Source organism: Crocodylus porosus, unplaced genomic scaffold (genome assembly GCF_001723895.1).
Source record: "Crocodylus porosus isolate Cpor-Errol unplaced genomic scaffold, CroPor_comp1, whole genome shotgun sequence".
NCBI lineage: Eukaryota > Metazoa > Chordata > Crocodylia > Crocodylidae > Crocodylus > Crocodylus porosus.
In genome coordinates, this window is record NW_017728911.1 from 27662665 (window position 1) to 27682363 (window position 19699).

A 19699-nucleotide genomic window follows, 5' to 3' on the forward strand; every position below is an offset into this window, starting at 1 on the left:
GAGGAGAGGTCGCACTGTGGGCCATGGGGCCTGAGCCCACCTCCTCACCGGGGCAGCCGGCCGAGCGCACGCCAGGCTTCACAGGGGACGGTCCTCTCTCCTCTCTCGATATGAAACCAGACGCCTTGATGTCCTCTGGGCACATCCCCCCTGCCCTGCCCTGCCCTACCGCCACCGCAGCCGCCTGCGGGAGCTCCCCGCTGGGCCTGCCCGCAGCGCGGACGCCGCTAGGGCCACCTGCGGGAGCGCCCCGCTGGGCCCGACCCTGCCACGGCCACCCACTAGAGCCCCCCGCCGGGCCTGACGGCAGCGCCGACACCGCCGGGGCCGTCTGCGGGAGCTCCCCACTGCCACAGCCGTCTGCGGCAGCCCCCGCTGGGCCCGACCCGCCAGGGCCGCCTGCGGGAGCCCCCCGCTGGGCCCGACCCCGCCAGGGCCGCCTGCGGGAGCTCCCCACTCGCCCCTGCTGCCGCCACAGCCACTTGCTGGAGCTCCCCGCTGGGCCCGACCCGCCGCAGCTGCCTGCAGGAGCTCCCCATTCGCCACAGCCACCTGCGGGAGCTGGCCTGCCCCCAGCCTTGGGAGACGCGGTGGTGGGGAGTATTCTTGAAGTACCTCAGTGGCCATCTTAGCGCACCCGGCCTAGGCTCCTTCAGGGGCATCTCCTGGTGGTTTGGGGTGACCCAAGAAGCATTTTCACCTGGAATTCCAGCCCCAAATCAGCTCCTTCAGTGCTATGTGTGCTTTTGTCTGCAAGAGGAGGCTGAATAGATATTTGGCTGGGGTGTTATGACCCAAGCCCCCATTCCTGCCTGGGGCAGGGGGTTGGACCCGATGATGTGTTAGGTCCCTTCCAACCCTAAGCACTATGACAGTATGAAACAGCACGCAGGCCCGGCTGGCATACAAAAAACAAGCTTCAGGTTGCGCTGGGACCAACCCAGACTTCTTTGGGAGAGTCCCCTGGGCATGGGGACATGGTTTGAGGTGACAGAAAGTGGGTTTTCCCCATAATCCCAGCCTAAACTCATCTCTTTATTCGGGGCAAGGTCCAGGGTACTGCCAGGCTGGCACATGCAAAACAAATACCAGTTGGGCTGTGGCCTGCGCCATCTTCTTCAGAAGAGTCCCCCAGTGACAGGGACCTGTGGTTTAGAGTGACCTAAAAGGAGTTTGTCCCATAATCCCAGCCATATCTTAGCTCCTTATTTAGGGCTACGTACTTGGCACATTATATTATTTTACATTTTTACTAGTAAATATACATTTTTGATGAAATTCTGACTCTTGAATGTCTAGTTCCTTGCTAACAACCTTCAACTGTGTGAAGATTCGCTTTGAAAATAGAACCAGGAATCAGGAATAAGGAACTGGGAAATAAGGACCCAACTTCAACCTCATCCCTGCATTGGGAATGTGCAAGTCTGTGCTCTGCACCCATTGCTCACAGGGCCACGAGGGGACACAAGGCACTTGGCATCAAAGCTTGCCTACCCGGAAAATGGGAATCATTACCTACCGCTCATCTAATGGCAGCAGAAAGCGGCCCAGTCATGGACGAGCCCCTTCCGTTCAAACACAGAGCAAAAAGACAGCTCCCTCCCAAAGAGGTCAGACTTTCTGCTCACAAGAGCTATGCTTCATAAAGAACATGACCCTTGCATGAAAGTCATAGGTACACATCTTGCTTCCTTACCCACCAAGGGCCAAGACCAGACAACAGTGCCTGTTTTACTAGAGGGGGCCTAGTTCAGTAAAACATCAGGGTGGACAGAGGTGTCCTTTTCATGGCAGCCTTTTAAAAAAACCTGTTTCAATCTTGGCACTTTTATTTTGAAGTTGGACTACTGAACTTACCTGCCCTTCACCAGGCGGACAACCGCACATGCCTGTACACAACATACATGCTCAGATGCACACTCATACATACACGGAGCACTGTAAAACAGATACAGGCTGTGTATGCTAGATGGTTCTGATGTTCAGTTGCACCTTTAGTAGTGTGTGACATTTGAAAAAAAATCTGTTTTCCAGGTTATCAGGAGGATTGCATGGTCTGATCCAGCACCTGGTAAGGTTCAAGTTTTCCTTCAACTTGGATAAGCAGTGTACCAAGCCCAGAGTACCTGCCATAGCTGTAAAGATTGTTATGCACAAAAAATAAATCAGAGTAAGCCTTTACAGCCAGAGAAAAAGGTATACATTAGGCATGCACTATTTTCTTTCACTTATGTCAGCATAGAGGCAAGCTTGTACATCCTTGGCCTCCATCTTTGTGCGTGTGTGTAACAGCCATTTGCTTGTAATTTGCAGTTTGGTGACAGGGCTTTTGTGGACTACGTCTTTTACTGGATCACCTTTACGGTTGCAATGCAATGCATTCTTCGGTCCTCCTCAGCTGACCCCCATTAGAAAGCTTGCCTAAATCTATGCCAATCATGCAGTAGGTCCAATAAAAAAATATCAAACAAAAGGTCTTGCCTCTGGCAAATTTCCTGGACCATTACTCCAACACTACAGTTGGGCGACTGTAGCCTATTACACTTTCTGTAGGACACACTTCCACAAAATTAGAATGGGAACAAATTCGCTATGTTTGAAAGCTCCCTCTGTTACTGCTTGCCGAGAGGAGGCTGCTTGGGAAAATAAGGCGTTAAAATATTCCCTGTTAACTAGTTCAAGGGATATTCAGTCAGATTTGTCCTAACCCTGGACTAGTATTTGCAGAAAAGCTCCAATTCAGCAACAGTATGAATTAATTAAGGAAAAGGTGTGGAGTTTCCATGTTCACATCTGTCCTAGAAGCTGGCTTTTGTTGGAAACTAAGGAGAATATATTTTTAAACAACTGTGAGCCTAACTGCAGTCCCTGATTGACATTAAGCATGCAAACCCCCTCCACGTCCCAGCATAAATACATAATCCTGACTTATTGGAGGAGAAAGGGTTATGCACCTTAGCATGCCTCTCTGTTGCATGTCTGGCTGCTGCTTGATATCGTGGCTACAATTGACAGCCAACAGCATCTGAGAGTGAAATTTCAGAGATTAAAGCCCTGCAGGCTTTAAATGGGAGGGATATAAGGAACCCTGTCAGGAATCTCCTTCCTAGGATAAGGCAGCGTGTAATGCTTCTGGTAATGTCTTATCTCTGCAGCATCTGAATCGACTAAGCTGGGTACTCTGATTGCAGATGCAGGCAATTCTGAATCTGCCAAGTGTTGTTTTCTGTTTCCCCCCCCCATCTGAAGTTGAAGTGCTGGTCTTAGTGTGTCACCTGGCAAGTTCACTGAGTGTCTGTTTTTCAAGGTGGTTCCTTTGCTTCTAACTTGCAAGCTTTAGGGTACTGTTTTCCCAAGCACACCCCACTGGCTGTTGACTGGCTCTGCTAAGAGACAGCCAAACAGATAGAGGTCATTCTCCAGCACAGGCTGAAGCCTGAGGAAACTGTAAACATTTTTTTCTTTATTAGTCACATTTAATCATGCCCATCACACGTGATTTTTATGTTGGTTGGTGGCTAGATTCAAAAGTATGCGCTCACGAGTTCAAGTCATTTTTGCATGTCCTTACATAAGCTTCAGACTTACAAATGCAAGCTGGATCATCTTAAAAGTTCCTGGTAGGGGTGGACTGATTTTCTGACACAGTCCTCCCAGATCCACAGAAAGAGGGACATGCAAAATAGTCCACCCCTGTGACTATACCATAGCTAGTTTGAAGAAGTTTATGAGAGGAGTTTTCTGCAGAGTGGCACAGCTGCCTTTCAGAGGTCTGCAGTATCTAACACATCATCCATGAACTCCACTTTTCAAAGCTTCTCATGCAGATCTGCAGGTTTATCATGATCCTGCTTTTCCTCCCTTTGCTTTCTAACCTCTGTCCCCGTTTCCATGCTTCTGAGCTCAAGCGTACAGCAGCTTCGCTGGGAATTTTGCCTGGGTAAAGATGGCAGGATCAGCCCTCTATTCTTTCATCCTTGCAGCTCCCTATTCAAGCTAGTTCTGTTCCCATCCTCTCCTGTTATTTTCCTCTGGTTTCTTTCCTAACTGCTTTATTCTCCTGTTCCCTTTGTCTCTGACTTGCTCTTTCCCCACGGTCGCTCTGCACGTTTTGTTTTGCTTTGACTGCCTCTTCTTGGCCCCCTCCTTCCTCCCAGTCTTCTGATCTGCCTCATCTCCCTGCGCTCAGCTAGCTATGGATGTCACCTCTCTTACAGCTACTTCCCTTCAGCTGCTTGTCACAAATTAAATAGGAGACACTTGATGGATGAGCCATCCGCCTTGAGGTTGGGATCCACACACCCTCATTTTATAGGTTTTAAATGACAGCAATGGCTTTGCAGCGGATTCTCAATCTACCCCGATATGCAGGATAGCCCTGCCTGTGCAACACAAGCAAAGCTGCAATATTTTCCCTGAACGGTCTCACAGTGTGTAAAAGAAAAAGGGAGGCTGTCTTGAGTCTTACTTTAACTCTTATTCTACTGCAAAAAAGCCATATTGCAACAATATTAGTGGCCAAAATGGCACATCCTTTTTTCATGGGACAAGAATCTCTCTACCGTATTTTGGCTGACAGGGGTGCAAAACAATTTTAATAAAAGTAAATTAAGGCCCCAATTTTCTTTATTTTTGGGGCCTGATGTTTTTACTGCCCTGTAACTTATGCTGCCATTTCCTCCTGTGTGAAGTGAGTGGACAACACTGCCCAGGTCTGATCTCCTATTCTTTCAAACCAGTGGGAGCATTTTCCAGTCACACTTTGCATAGTGCCGGACAAGAAGAATGAAGCCCAAAAACTTCAACAGGAGGCAACCTGGACCCAAAGCATAGGCTACTGAGGATGGGACATGTCAAAAAGGAACTACGTAACTCGGCACCATTACAGACATTTAGAAAACCCCTCACGAGCTCTTTGGCTCAAAAGCACTGGTTCCTCCTCGTTGGGGATGGTGCCCCTCTTCCTCTGCAACATTATTTCTCCATCAGTCTTGACCAGAACATTTTGCATTAATGTCCTGTTGGGACTCCAGCTCAGCACCATTGGCAGTAGGTTATCTTGGTACAAAAAAATTGTGGATTTGCCTTAAAACTCCTAGTTGGCCCACAAAGTCTTGGGTCATCTCTTTTAACTGTAACACTATTCTTACCCACTGTACCCACATAAACACCTCCCTAAGGGTCAACCGAGAGGAGCGAAGAGTATTATTCACACTGTATGGCACTTGTATCTAAAAAGGCTAGTTCCTACCTTCAGGAGCTTACAAGCCAAGTAAAAACCATCTTTGGCACGGGCCTGCACACCATAATGGCTCCTTTGATGTTTTCTGCTGGAGATACGGCACCGTGTTAAATGTGGAGGTCAGTTACTAACCCCTTTGACAAGAGAGAGCAGGTCAGCTAACCATCCTGCAAAGTCCTTCAGCCCTTAAAGAGCAGCTCAAGAAGCAATGAACAGCTGGGCAGCTCTCATAGCTTCCTTCTCTTCTTCTCCATTTCCCAACATGAGTAGGAGCTTGTGTCTGAGGTGAAGGGAAGTACAAAAGCTTGTGGCGTGGATTGTATTAAGTTAGTACTTAGCAATACATAGCTTGCAGTTTGCTGTTTTTATCAAGTGCTTCATATTTGCGCTTCCTCTGAAATCTCTGCAGGATATCAATATTATTAACTAGGCTTTTGTGGCCAGCGTGCATGAGAGCGGCCCCTGGAAAGATACGTCCTAGAGCTGGCAGTGGCAATCAGCAAGTGATTGATAATGGGCACAACTTCTTGTTCAGCGAAAGGCTTTTTGGCATAGGGTTGCTTGAAAAAAAGAAAGAAAGGAAAGTGTGTTGAATGGCATCCTCCCCTACCAGATGTGCTGATTAAAGGATATGCCAAATTCTTCAGAGTAAAGCACTTGATGCCAGGTCTAAGTAAAACTGAGCTTTTAAAAATGTGTTTCCAAATAATGCCAGACCCAGCGAGGTGAATAGCACAAAACATTTTTGTGAGCGCTGGCGTCAATTCTTTAATGAGTCTTTTTTCTGCTGTGTTGAATTCCTTTTGTGTTCACTTCCAATGGACGTGACCGATTACGTTTAACTGGCACTATTGTCTGCAGGAAGCAAACATCAATATTGCATGCATGAGTGTTGGAAGAAACAGAATTTTAAATTCCCGTGCGCAAAGATTTTTGTCAACAGAAGTTGCAACCTCATCCAATCAGGGAAGAGAAACCCATTTGACCAATCAGAGCTGACTATACACACCTCAGACTAAATATTTATTGTTGGCTCTTTTGTAAAGGAGCCACAAAAGAGGGAGCTCATTTGCTAGGCATGATTTCAAATGTACAGCCAACACCAAGTAGCAGGCATGGGATTTAGCTGCCTCCCTTTTCTGTGCAGTCAGGTTACACTCTGTCATTAAGCGCACACAGTTTACCCGCGGCACAAAAATGCTGGTACAGTTCACTTCAGGTGAAAATATAACAAAATGAGGGGCTGCCTGTCAAACGCATCCCCTGGTCTGTTTTAGAGTGACAGGTGAAGTCAGTGATTAGCAGAACCAGTAGCCACTTGCCTGCTTTGCAAGATTTCTTGGGCTCTGGCTAGATACCGAACTGTATTAAAGTCTCCACAGTCAGTGCAGAAGACGTATTGGCTCCTGGTGAGCTTTCAAGAAGGTGTTACCTTCCGCTCTGAGCAGTGGAGGGAGAGATTATTTCCAATCTGTGCAAAGCATAAGTTGCTTTCTTACGTGTGCAGGTGAATTCTCTATTCAATCTGTCTCCCTGTGGGTTACTGTCTCAATACTTGTCAAGATTTTTGAAGAGAAAGAAAAAAAAAGCCCTGCAGTGAAAGTTAAAATATGAAGGAAGATGCTACTTCCAGCTGAGTCCTCCACACCACAGACAGAGTGTTGAACACTCCTCCCTCCACTTGCACTCCTCCCCATCGTTTTCTGCACCTTGGTTTGATTAAGCATCTATTGAAATCACTGGGAGTCTGCTCATTCAAATTCAATTGATTTTAGCTCAAGGCTTATGGTCAGTCATTTCTGAAGAGCAGCCCTGCTAGAACCTCTCAGTGCTACATAAAAGCAACTGTCCTGAGTAAGAGAACAAGACCCATTCTGCAAGCCACTGCAGGGACGGAGTGAAGAAAAAAAGGAATAAAACTATACAACAGCATGAGATCCCAAGCCAACCATGTAAAGGGATTAAATAGTCTTCAAAGTCTCTGTGATACCTTAGGAGATCACAAACATCTTACTGCCCTAGGATTTCCACCTGCCCTTCCAACAGAATCACCAAATTCATAGATTTTAAGGTACAGAAGGGACCATAAAATCATCTAATCAGACATGCTGTATATACACCCAGGTACCCCCGTATTGAGCCTAGCACCTTGTGTTCGACTAAACATGTCCTCTAAAAAGGCAATCAGTCTTGATATGAATTTATCATTCCCCTGGTAGTTGCTTTTAATGATTCTTCAGGCTTTTGGCTACAGTGAAATATATTTACCACAATATAGCCCATATCTCCACTTTGCTGATGGACTTCAGCATAAGGGCTCGTAACTGCTTAGTCTTTTCAGGGTCTTGTGTCTTACAAAATTATTGTTTCTTGACTAGTACTGAAATGTGTATCACTGGCAGATTTGGGGCCGATTGGTGGCTCCCCCCACCTGCCCCTATACAGGTAAGCAAAGGGTCTTTACAAGTGACCAGCAAGCAGATGGATAAGGTCCCTATTTTAACTTGTTTTGGACCCTCTGGAGTCTACTGTTATCAGGAAGGCTGGAAATGTGGCATGCCTCCATGGTCAATTGTGAAACCTTGCTCTTTGAATATGGCACAGATATAAACCAAGAGAGCTGGGTTTTATTTCCACTTCTGCCTCAGACATAACCCCAGAAAAGTCACTTAGTCATAGAATCAGGTCCTATATCCACGTTGTGATTGCTGCTCATATAGATTACAAAACTAGCTCAACCATGGTGGGTTTATCACCAGTAAAACACAGGATTCAGCTGCTGAATAAAGGGCTAGGGCTTGTCAAACCTATGCTGGGCCCTGTGCTGCCGTAGCTGCATTGCTATGAGCACCCAGGTGAGGTAGAGTAAGGCTAAAGTTACTCTGGCTATGTCTGCATAAGTTGCAGTCCCATCTCCAGAGTACAATGCAGACATACCGAGAGGTGCTAAGCAGATGTTACTCCAGATGTGCAGAACACGTGCACTTAACTCCTCTCAGAACCAGGCCCCTCTGCTGCAGTTGACCCATCTGTAAAAGTGTGCATAATGAAACTTACCCCCTAGGAATATTGAGATTCAACTGAATTAATGTTTGTTAATGTAACTAATTACTAGAATCTTAGAGAGGCAGAGCTGGAAGAGACCTCCAGAGGTCATCTAATCCAACCCCCTGCCTGAGGCAGGATCGTCCCTATCTAAATCATCCCATACAAACCAAAATCTAAACTCTACATAAGGCTACTGTCAACACATATCAATCAGTTGATCATGCACTCCGAGGTCCCCAACTGAATGGCCTGAAACAAGCGAGAGGCATTAATAATACATATCTTTCTATAGCCTACGCACTCTGGACAGGGCAATGGATCTGTTTTCATGCCAGCTGAAGATCAGGGCAATGGCGAATTCAAACAGGGTGCACTGAAATTGGCATTCAGAATCCGGGAGTCAGTGCCAGTTCCTGTCACCCTCCCTCTGCTGCGTTTTTCTGTGCCAAGTGGAGCTTTGCCATAGGTGAGAGCCATGTCCCCATCTCTCTATAATGGTTGTCTCGTTTGAGTGCAAACAGGAATGCTCCTGCCAACGTTCCTCATTTAACCTATCTGTATCTTCCTTGCTTTTATTTATAGCCCTTTCCTGCATCTTCACCTTCGGGGCCCATGAAAATAAACATCATGTATCACCCAGATGCCCTAGATAGTAAGTCCTCATAGATTAAGGGACACATTCTGGCTGCTTCCCTCATATACTTTTCATGAAGGAAACAGCCTACAGCTGTTCTGCCATGACCTGATCCAGCCGTCTGTGGAGAGGTGACCTTTTCTGCCCTTCTGCATGCCAAACCACTGAGGTGCGATTTATGCTGTTGTTAAAGGGATCTCAGGCCTTGATGTACATGCTGCTGAGGCTGCCAGTGACCACTTGCAATCTCTCTCTGCAGATTTCTCTTTCCCACAAGTTACAGTAAGATGTTTAAAAAATGGACCAATCCTCAGCATCATTTCCTTGTCTTCAAAGTGAGCTGCGTCAGTCTACAACTACTTCCGACCTGCTTGAGGCTATTTCCCTAAGGGATTTGTACCCTCCTGCTTCAGGGCATAAATCAATAGTTGCATAACAGAATTAGAAAGAAGCTTACCAGAGGGCAAATTAGTCCATAAATAACTACTTCACGGCATCTTGCACCCTTGCCTGATGCAGTTTGAGCTGACCAGTATCTGAGATCAACCAAAATTTTGATACAGATTTCTTACATCCTTGGATGGGGAAGGGGTTAGCAATTTTACAGTGTTTTTTATGGATTCAGAGAGCGAACTTTTTGCCCCACTGAAGTCAACAGCCAAAACTCCTGTTCATTTTAACAGAGCCAAGATTTCACCAATAGAGTTTAAGGCCAGAAGGAACCATTATGATCATCTGGTCAGATATCCTGCCAAGCATGGTGCACAGAATTTCATCGACAGTTTTCCTTCTTTAGTACTCTTTCCTGCTGTGTTATAGTCCTAAGCTGGAAGCCTGCTCATTCACTCAGTACATTAGACAGCATAATAAAGTGTCATAAAACATTTGCTTAATATACAGAAAGTCTAGTTTACTTAAGTGAAGTCATAAACAGAGCATTATATTGCATATTGTACACATTAAAATGTTAAAAAAATTAGTCTCTTTTTTCCCTTTCCTCCACCACCTACCTCTTGTTATCAATGGACCTTTCTTCCATCTTGCTTGAATTTAATTAGATTTGCAAGCTTTGATTCCCAGGTGAGTTACTCCAAAATTCCTGCAATATCTGGAGAATGATATGCCCTTTGAAGATAAAGCACGCTGAAAGAGAACTCTTCTGTAATTGCTTTATCAAAAAAGATGGTTGTATAACCACCTTTTGGGTGACAGCTCTGACACAAAACATCTTAATACATTACCTAGAAAGGCAGGATATTTAACGAGCTCCCTGTCATCAGTTTCTATACAAATGAAGATCTGCAAAATCCACTGAATTGACTTGTTTGTCTTATCAAATACAGAATGGACCTACCAGTATGAAGCTAGTTTTAAGATGTATGCTTGCTCCTGGAAGCCATATGTTGCATCTGACAGAACATAGTCCATGCACATCACTAAGTCACTTCTTCCATAGATTCACAGATGTTTGGGTTGGAGGGGACCTCAGTAGATCATCAAGTCCAACCCCCTGCCCTGGGCAGGAAAAAGCGCTGGCGTTAGATGACCCCAGCTAGGTGCTTGCCCAGTCTCCTCTTAAAGACCCCTAGGGTAGGGGAGAGCACCACCTCCCTTGGATGCCCGTTCCAGATTCTGGCAACCCTTATTGTGAGAAAGTTCTTTCTAATGTCCAGCCTAAATCTGCGCTCTGTCAGCTTGTGGCCATTATTTCTAGTTACTCCAAAGGGTGCCCTGGCAAACAGAGCATCTCCTATTCCTTGCTGCTCCCCCCCACCCTGCCCCTCCCACAATGAATTTGTAGGTGGCCAAAAGATCACCTCTCAGCCTTCTCTTGTGGAGGCTGAAAAGATCCAGGTCCCTCAATCTCTCGTTGGGCTTTGCCTGCAGGCCCCTAACCGTAAAAGTGGCCCTCCTCTGAACCCTCTCGAGGTTGTCCACATCTCTCTTGAAGTGCGGTGCCCAAAACTGGATGCAGTACTTCAGCTGTGGCCTCACCAGTGCTGCATAGAGGGGAAATATCAACTCCCTGGACCTGTTCATCATGCAGCTGCTAATGCATGATAAAGCGCGGTTCGCTTTCCTGACCGCTTCGTCACACTGACGACTCCTTTCATCTTGGTGTCAACAATGACGCCGAGATCCATTTCTGCTGCTGTGGTGCTGATAAGGTCATCCCGCAGCCTGTAAGTGTGTTGGTGATTCCTTCTGCCCTGGTGCAGCACTTTCCACTTGTCTTTGTTGAACTGCAGCCTAATCTGTTCCGCCCACTTTTCCAACCTGTTCAGATCTGCCTGGATTCGTCCCCTACCCTCTAGTGTGTTAATTCTTCCGCATAACTTGTTATCATCTGTGAATTTGGACAGAGTGCTCTCCATGCCCTCATCCAAGTCACTGATGAAGACACTGAACAGCACTGGTCCAAGGACCAAGTCTTGTGGGACTCTACTGCCCACATCTTTCCAGGTTGATACCGACCCATCCACCACCACTCTCTGGTTGTGAACCCTAAGCCAATTTGCCACCCACCTGATCATATAATCATCTGTTACAGCCGCTCACTTTATTTATGTATTGTTCCGTTGGTTGGGTGGCCTTGATCCCACTCACATCCATTGGAACTGGCCAGGTGAGGTAGTGATGGGCCCAACCTCCTCCTCTCTTTGTGGCTTCACTGAGCAGGAAGAGAACAATCCTTGTTTTGTCTCAAGCACAAAGCCTGCCATTCTGCCTGGCAAGGACTGCCTCAACTCCGCTGCTTAAAAGGCCAGGCAAGAGGCTGCCCCTGAATTTGCAGTGGGGTATTAGAAACAGACTTTAAAAATATTTTAATTGAATTTAGTGCTTGAGGGGGCAGGCAGGAAAGTGTTGGAAAGACTGTCCTGGGGATGCACCCGGGCACAGGCAGTGCAAACTTCCTGACACTCTCAAACAATTGGCTGGTAGAAGTCATTGCTACAATATATCACCAAGGCAAGGAATTTAAAGAGAACTCAAAGTATTTTTCATCTGTACAGATAACAAGGTTATCCAGAATTGGTGAAGCACAGCCAAGCAAGTCAATAAAATTATGCTTTGGGATGCAGCTATGTTCTTAGGGAGAGTTAGAGGTTAGCTAGGTGCATAACTCCTGGGGAGAAACACCTGCAGGCACAAAAACACGTCAAAAACCGTCTGCAAGCACCCAGATCCTAACCCAAGTCGAGCCCTCCCAAATACTTCATAGTTAAGCCAGTCTCTAACTCATAGGATGTTATGGTGAATTTCTTCCTATAGGAAGATGAATGCATAATTGCCTGCTATGAAGTTTCTTGCCATTTCCTTGGAAACATCTGTTACTGCCCTGCTGGTGACAGGATACTGGATTAGCTGGATCACACATCTGATCCGTTACAGCAGTTCCCGTGTTTCAGTGCCCCAGATTCTGGAGAGTCCACGTCTACAGAAAAGAAGGTAATTAATTCCGCAGAGGGAGAGAAACAGTCAGCCTGCGGCCAAAAACAGACACACTCAAACTGTACAGATGTAAGATTTATACTTTACCTAAATCAATAGTAACTACAAGACACTACCCCGTGCATGTGGCTCTTAGCCAGACCTTAGACTAGATGTATGCTTCTTTCACTTTACTTTGATTTTCTTTCCCCCTCATAACCAGAATAAGCCTGGTTTTATTGAACATAATGGTGGTATGATTACCACTAACTTCAGGGTATATGCTGTAAGCTCTTCATGAGGAACAGAGCATGAACCTTTGGATTCTGGTGGGGGAATCCAAAAAGAATAGGTACAGTGTGTGCATAAGGAGAGACCTAGACAAGAGCAGTGTATTAAAGGCAAGAGGCAGGGAAATGCCAGTTCCCCAAGGTGCCATTAAGATGCTGGCTACAGATGGTCTGGGCAAAGCTTAAGCAGCCAAAGGGGCAGCCGAAATGTAGGGATCTCTCTGTTCTGTGCATTTGCCTGTGAGAGTCAATGGTGAGGGTGGCTATCTAAGATGACTGTCGATCCACAGGTACCCCGGCCAAGACCCACCAACTCGCTCCGCATCCAAGAGCACTAACCAGGTGTCATTTGGTAACACTTTTTCTGAACTGAGCTAGATTTGAAATCAACAGCTTTGAGGAAAAACACCTGTCAATCCACTTGGCTGTCTAGTCCATCTGGAGATTTGTTTTGGCTCCAGTGAACAGTACTGCAATATGGATTCATCATGACCAAATAAGCCCTAACAGTAAAGTTCCCAACAAGAGCCGTAGTGATTTTTCTGTCATATCTGAATTGAAGTAAAAGACAAAGCCAGCAGCAAAGAGTCATTTTTTTCCCTTTCACCGTTCTCGACACTAAGTAGATTAAGCAGTAGTAATGCTTATGGTGTAACAGCAGTGGCATGAATTCTTAGGAAATGGCTTGCTCTCCTCTAATTATATTTCTCATCTAATTATACTTTTTGTATTGCTTGAAAAGGTAACACCTATTGATCTACATCTTTTTTGACAAGAAGAGGTGCTACGGAAACAGCAGAACGCCCATCAGGTCACTGTCAGCTAATATGGCCACACAGTGAGAGAGCAAACAATTAACATAGAATGCCAGCAGTTTGAATCCTCATTATCTAGGACGTATAATAGCCTCTGAGGATGCAAATGAGCGGTTGGGTCCAGCCAGACCTGGTGTCCCCAGGTAACTAGGCAATGTGCTCCTGTGGAGCTGATTTTTTGTAGACTAAAGGAAAATGAGAATAAAGACCACAAACGCATTTTCCATTGAGTGAAATGCACAATGTCTTATTTATCATGAATCAGTTGATGACTAAACTCACTCAGCAAACTCATAAAAGCATTAGCTGATATTTGTTGTTCACATTCGGAGGCACTATACATCAAAAAGGTCAATGCTTCCCAACTAATTCAATTATAATGCAGTCATCTATCATACTAGTTTTGTTAAAACCATGTTGGTGCTCAGTTTTTGAAGGATGATAAAAATCTGTTCATACATAACTGGATATTCCATTTTAATTACAAGCCGTCTATGTGATATAGAGCTATTCTACATTTGCTCACTGCTAGCCCTCCTGTGAGCATTCTTTTCGAAATGCTTTGGATAATACCCTACACGATTATATTTCAAGATAGCATAGTGCCTGAGTAAACTACTGTTGGGAGTTTGTGCTATATATTGAAGCTATGCTACATATATGCAGCTTGCAAAATGGAAAGCCCTACAGAGGTTATATTTGCTTGCAGGGTTAAAGACCTGATGACAAGAGCTTATTTGTTCCACATACAGATGCTCCATTTTTACCAGGAGAATCACTGTTCTCCTGGTAGAAACCACAAGTGTGCAGATACTTAAGTTTTTGTTTTCTCCCAGCACAAAAATGGTTGTGCCAGGAGAAAAATAACCAAGGAAAAAACAGGATTAAATCAGTCCTAGAAGAGTTTCTCCCAGGAGACTGAATGTCTTCACACTTCCTTCTGGCTTAACTCCTCCTGAGACTAGGATGGAGCCAAGGGAAAGGCTTATGTGTGTTTCCTAGACTGGAAGGGGAGGGGAACAGTAGCCCCAGCTGCTCTCCACCTGCTTCTCATACTGGAGTTCCTGGTGTGAGAAGCAAGCAGGGACTTTGCTGCACTGCTCCCTCTACTCACCTCCTGGGCATGCTCCCCCCTCCCTCCCAGCTGAGCGGCGGCGGTAGCAAGCCAGGGTTGGAGGCCTGACTTTTGGAATCACCAACTTCTCCTTGCCTCCCCCTGGCTGCTCAGCTGAATGGCATGGGCAGTGCTTTAAGAGCTTTCCCCAAACCTAGCTCCTAGCTCTGCTCCCAGCTTCCTCCTGCTGTTCAGCTGACCCAGAGCAGAGTGGAGTGAGCCAGGCTGCTGTGCTGCAGTGGCAAGGCTCAGAAGCATTGCCACCACAGCAAAATGCTCCTGCCTCACCCTGCACTGCTGTAGGTCAGCCTGGAGCAATTGCAGAGCGAGGCAGGCTGCTGTGCCCTTGCCGCAAGTGCTCCCACATCCTGGCTGCAGTGGCCTAGTGGCCTGCCCCTCCCTTCACTCCAAATCAGTCTGTAAGCATATGTGTAAGGAGGGGGATATTTTCCATCAGGGGAGAATATTGGGGGGAGAGCTAAGAGGGTTCCTACCACAGCACAGGAGGATGCCTCCCTCCTGCCAGTCAGCTGATTGATGAGACAGGGGAGTATTCTCCTAGGGCTGGAGTCCTCCCTGGCTGTCTGTGGCAGCTGCTGCTTTTCAGCAACTGCCAAGTGCCACTTGACAGCCTGCCTCCTTCCCAGGCAGGAGGGAGGACAGGCTGCCAATTAATGGGGCTCCCTAAGGGCAGGGGAGGCCCAGGAAGCAGTCCTCAAGTACCCCCGAAATGAAGAACTTGTCTGTGAAGCTCTCCAGCCACAGGGCTTGAGGAATGTACAGTCCAGCCCCCACACTATTTTTCTACCAGAAGAAATATCTTGTGATAGAAATGAATGCCTGTATGCAGGCCTTGTTAAAGCTAACTGTTGTGTCAAAGGAAAGCATGGTCCCTCCCCTGTTTTTATTGGCAAGTCTGGTGGAAAGTTAATTGTAAGACATAGAGCAAGAAAGGAGCAAGGAGTAATGCATTTGTTAAATCAGAGGTGACACTGCGTGGTTAGAGAATAAATTAAAATCCTAAATTTTTCTAAGAAAGCTGGGTGGGGGAGGAGAAGGGATCTGAGCACCTGCAGACATTAGGCTGACCTCAGGAATATTAGTGGCTTTAGAATATATTTTGAAGGAAAGAATAATTATAGATCTGGAGTTAAAAACAGACAGAGGGAGAAAGTGCAACATGGTTTTAGCAGCAGGAGATCCTGCCAGACTGACATCTTTGTAGAAAAACAACTAATTCTTTAGACACAGGAAAGGCAGTAGATCATATCTTTATGAGTGTCCAGGAAGTGTTTGGTTCAGTATCACATAGGAAATTGGTTAAACTGGGGGTGATGGGGATTAATATGTAGCAGGCTTGCCTTTTGGGGCTTGGGTTCAGTCCCAGGCTTGAAATCTTGCTGTTTTGATTGGTGGAGCTCATCCCCCAATCAGGAGGCAGCAAGAGGAGTTCAGTCATGCCCCTTTCCTGAGTGGAGGGGGAGAGGAGTTCTCCGCCCCCCTCCCCCCGCCGGACCTGATTGAAGACTGCAACACTCAGGTCCGGAAGACTTCAGGGGCAGAGGCCTGAGGAGTATAAAAGGAGCTGCATGCCCAGCACAAGGGGACATATCTGGGAGAGAAAAGAGAGAAGAGCAGGGCTTAGAAGAGCTGAGGAGAGCTGCTCAGCAGGGCACAGCAGTAGCCCAGAAGCGCCCCTGAAGACGTCCATCAGCGGGGAAAGGCAGATGGCTCCAGCAGCTAAGCTCTCAGTGTGCAGCACGGTGCACGGCGTACAGACCCTGGGAGCTGCGTGAGGTGGCTCAGGTCTGCAACCTCTGGTGTGTGGCCAGAGACATGGTACACAGGATGGTGCATGGAACAGGACCTTTGGAGCGCTTGGGTGGCTCAGGTCCTCAACCCCCAGAGCGAGGCTGGGAGCTTGGTGCAGGAGGTGCTGCATGGAGGGTCTGGGAGCGGACTGAGCCTGGTGCTGCACGAGGCAGCCCAGGCCTCCGACCCATAGCAAAAGGTTGAGTCCAGACAGCCAGATGGTGATTGGGCTACTGAGCCAGCAGACAGGGCCGAGCCAGAGGCCCCAGAAGCCCTGCGTAGTGGAGCCCTGTTCCAGGGGACAGCGACCCCCACCCCAAAACCCACTGCAGACAAGAGAGCAACTTGGCACAGAGGATGTGGACCACCCTTCATGCCTGGGAGCTGTGAGTTGCAGGGAAAAGAGGATTCCCACAGGGGAGGGGAGTCCCCCCCAGTTAGAGGGGCATCCTCCCCTGGTTAGTTAAGGGCTTCTGAAAGGGGAGGTCCCACCGAGAGGGCCCCCCTAAAGTTACCAGCTTCTTTATAGGGCTTGGGAAAAACCCAAGGGCATTGGGGTTTCCCCTGGGATTGAATTTATCTTTGGGGTTTATCTATTTTAGATCATATACTTACCTGTATCTGGAGCACTGGTATAAGGTTTTATGTCATTTACCCAGAGGGTATTGTTTATGTTACTGGTTTAGATATCTTATATATATATATATATATATATATATATATATACACACACACACACACACACACACACACATTGTACATATGTTTATATCCACGTTCTTTTCCCTTGTGATAAGTTAACATAAATAAATGTGTATATAGTGAAGTCCCTTGACTGTCCTGGCCTGGTTCTGTAGGGACGGAGGGAAACTGAGTAGTCTGCAGTTCCCCCACAGGACACCTGCCAGCTAACAATCCCCTTCAACTGGAGAAGGGGAGTATATACCCAAGTTACCTGGGCTATGATATATGTATGGCTGAATGACTGGCAAAGGGGCAAATGACAAGGGGTTCTCTCAAAAAAGTTGCTAGTGAGTTCCACAAATCAGTTTGGCAACAAGTCTTACTTAATATTTTCACAATAGTTTCATAGTAGCTAGGGCCAGGAGGGACCTGAACAGATCATCTAGCCTGACCCTCTGCCACAGGCAGAAATAAATGCTGGGATCATAAGACCCCAGACAGGTGATCATCCAGCCTCCTCTTGAATTTGCCCGAGGTAGGGGCGAAGACCACTTCCCTGGGAACCTGGTTCCAGTTCTGGCCACCCTAACTAAAATATTGCCTCCTGATCTCTAAACTAAACCTATTCTCCATCAGTTTATTACCATTGTTCCTCGTCACCCCAGGTGGTGCTGGGGAGAAAAGGGCTCTACCTATTTGCTGATGATCTCTCCTGATGAGTTTGTAGCAGCCACCAGGTCCCCCTAAGCACAAAGAGTAGAGGTGTGCTGATACCATCTATGACAGATTTGGGAGTGGGTTTAGCACCCCAAACTAAGCCCCGTAGTTGCAGCATAACATCACTATCAGTATTCAAGCTGGTATACTTGTGCTAGGATAGCTGTGTCTACAGGAACTGTAGTTACACGTGCACTCTAGATGAGCAGCCACTATCCTTTTAAGGTTGCAGGCTGGATTGACCCAATTTGGGCCAGAGGTGGGTGGGTGGGCAGGCGCTGAACCTCTGTTGCTATCACTGCTTTTGTCAGCAATGGCCTGGGAAAGCACCTGCCACCACTGCTTTTTCCCACTCTAGCACCTTTCCTCCATGGCAGCAGGAGAAAGAAACTGCTGCCAAAGCCTTATGTCCACAGGCCACAGGATCAAAAAACTCTGTGGGCTATAGGTTGATGATAACCGCTTTAGACCTGCCACAAGAAAAATATTTAACTGTTAAGTCCAGGTTGGAGAAAATGGAGACCTAAAGTTGGATGTCATCACTTCAGCCCTTCCCCCTCATCCCATCTTTTAGACACGTTGAATAAGAAGAGTGAAAGTGGAGTGATGACTCTTGTTCTCAAATGAGAGAACCTTTCATGTAGAACAGCATTCATGCAGGTTAGCTTCCAGGATCTCTCAGACAGAAAGAACTGAAGCCATCCAGACCCTCCCTCAGCACGCCAGTAGGGAACCACAAGCACATCGTCATTACCTTATGTCCTGCTGTATAGGTTTCAGATCTCTTGGTTCACAAAAACTGATAGATCTGGTAACATCAGCATAGACAGCTGATTTCTACCCATTCCCAAAAGATGCCTAATGCAATCAAAGGCTGCACTCTTGGTGACGTACCCTGGACACTTTCCTGTGTGCCAAAGTTCGGGGTAGTCCAAGGCAGCATGACACAGAGCTGTTTCACCACAGCCTCTCATGTAATCATTCAGCAGGTAGAGTGGGTGGGAGGTGCATGAATGGGTATTATAGAAAACCATATCATGAAGTACTAGCATAAGTTGAACCAATTCCACCCTTCCAAATAGCTTTGAACTACCTGATAGGTTTTATGTTAATTTATTTTAAAGAGCTGACGTCTGACCACTGAACCAAATTTATACCCTGGCAGAAGACAGACCTTTTAATACTGGAGAAGGCATCATTTATTTGTAGTTACACAGCACTAGCCTTACGAGAATCTCAAAGCACTTTACAAAAATAAGCAGTTGGGAAACTGAGGCCCAGAGCTTACTTGATGGCCCAGATAAAACAGAGCTCACTCAAGCCAGTTAGTTTAAAACATCACAGAACAGAGACTTCAAGGAATTTTTCAAGGTCATACAGCAAAGTAAGAGGCAGAACCAGGAATTGAAATCATAGTTCCTGATGATGCGCTTCCTTGGGCTAACCACAGCACCCCCTCTGGTTTACTACCCAGTCCGGGAAGTCATTCTGAGTTTGTTTTTAGCTACAACGTTGCTCCAAAGCTTTCACAGCCATTATCACTTAATGCTAGAAATCTCCCTGCATTGTCAGACAGCATATTTAATCATTTTCTCTTCCCTGCACAGCATTTTCTCAGCACCATTGCCTCGTTTTCGGGGGTATTTTTACCATTATCAAAGCAGAGCTGATTTTACAACATGTGAGTCATGTGGGAATTTGCCTTTATATTTTCATTACGGTATGTGATGGAAGTTGATGGCTAAGTCCTGTGACACGTGCATTTAATTGCTTAGTCACACTGGTAAGTGTGTTCTAGCAACGAAAGATCTGCCAGCAATGAATGAGTCCAACTTGCAAGTGCAGACTGAGGGGTATATTCCCATGTCAATGACTGGTGCAATGGCAACATAATTCTCATTAATGATCATT